Source organism: Pteropus alecto, unplaced genomic scaffold, assembly GCF_000325575.1.
Source record: "Pteropus alecto unplaced genomic scaffold, ASM32557v1 scaffold117, whole genome shotgun sequence".
Lineage (NCBI taxonomy): Eukaryota > Metazoa > Chordata > Mammalia > Chiroptera > Pteropodidae > Pteropus > Pteropus alecto.
In genome coordinates, this window is record NW_006440642.1 from 1,924,726 (window position 1) to 1,926,621 (window position 1,896).

The following is a 1,896-nucleotide window of genomic DNA, read 5'->3' on the forward strand; positions in this document are numbered from 1 at the left end:
TTATTTTTCTCTCAGAGAATAGTCTAGGTAGCTCCAAGTAACTCACTGCTCCATCTTCTCTAGGATATGGCCTTCTTCCTCAGGATTTAAAATGCTAACTAGAGCTCCAGCCACCACGTCCTTGCTCCAGATAGAAAGATACAGGAAGAAATGAACACTGCATGCCACAGGCTTTTAAGGAAGGGCCTCAGAAGCTGTCACACAACACTTCTGCTAACATCACATTGACTAGAACTCAGTAATATGGCTAGAACTAGCTGCAAGGAAGGCTGGGGAATTTAGCTTTATTCCAAATAACCAGTTAAAAACTGGGATTTGCATTGTTACGAATGTGAGGAAAACAGCATTAGTGTTAGTCAGCAAATGCTATAATAATTCTGCATAACAAACCACACCAAATCTCAATGGCATGCAACAATGAACATTTATTTTTCTTGCTCTCAGGTCTGTAGGTTGGCTGGGAAAGCTCTGCTTGGGGCTACAATTCTGCTGGACTAGGATTAAAGCTTCAAATTGGCTCAAGTCTCCCTGTTCCCATCTTTTCCTTGGACCAGCCCTACTAGGGTGTGTTCTTTTCATGTCAAATTGCCGAAGCATAGGAAGTTGAGCACATGATGCCTCCTGAGTCACTCCTGCCCGCATTCCATTGACCAAAGCAAGTCACACGGCCACTCTGACATCAGTGGCAGGAGGCGTACTCCACTCGAGCTAATGGAGGACTCTGCAAAGTCACATGGCAAAGAGTGTGAGTGTAAAATTCTAATACAGAAAGTTTCTGAAGAATGGTGAACAACGATTCATCCTATGACAGAAGAAAACCGGCATTGCCAGGAAACACAATTATCAGTGGTTTTGGTTCCCCAATGTCTCCCAGGGGCCTGCTGATGCTGTTGTTCTTACAGTTGCAGTCTCCGGCTCCAGCTCCCTACTTTTGGTAATCCCACTTTTTGGGTGGGGGACTATCCTAGTACAGCCTCTCATGTAAGCTTTCTAAGCCATAATTCCTAATTCCTGGCCTCATCAGCTACCCTGCAACCATTTCCTCTGAAGTCCTGCCAAGAGAATCAGGGCTTCCAAGAGGTTCAGGACTCCTTCATGCGGGACCAGCTGTGGTCAGACCCCTTTGCTCTAGTTTCCAGGCATCCAACCAGGATCAGATCCCTTTCTCCTGTTCAGTCTCACAAACATAAAAGCTTTCTCGCACTCCTTTCTATTATAATATGGCTTGACGATACATCTGGCAGAGAGTGAAGGCTCTCAAATCACAGAAAAGCCTGTTTATCTTTCCTGGAGTAAGACAGAGCCCACAGCAGTGAAAATTCAGAACTCAGATTAGCTTTTCAAAGGGTGACCTTTCCATAGTTTACATTCTTAATAAATCACCCTGCTAAATTGTAATTGGTTGAGCTTAAGGCAAAATTCCTAAAGGTTTTGTCAACATTTTAGCGTAAATAACCTTCAGTGTATTTTGGTATTACTACTCTGCTTAGTCCATTTCCACTAGTAATGTGAATAAAGTATTTTCTTGTGTAAGCATTTTCTTATGCATGGCCCAAAGTTAGCACTGATTATGAAACCTGCTCAGGAAATGGTTAATTCAGGAACTATTAAAAACCAGCTTTTTTCAATAAGAGCTGTCATCTCTCTGTTACCACCTTCTCTGTGGGGGTTGTTTTGGTGTGGTCTTCACAAGCTGATTTCTAACCATCTTTTCAGGAAGACTACATAGAAACAAGGCACAAGTTTTTGTTGTTGTTTGTTTGTTTGGGGGGTATCAAATTAAACATACACTTATAACCCAGGAATTCCACACGTAGGTATTTTTAACCTAGAAAAATGAAACTTCTATTCACTCTACACAAAGATTTCCACATAAATGTTCTTAGTAGCTTTATT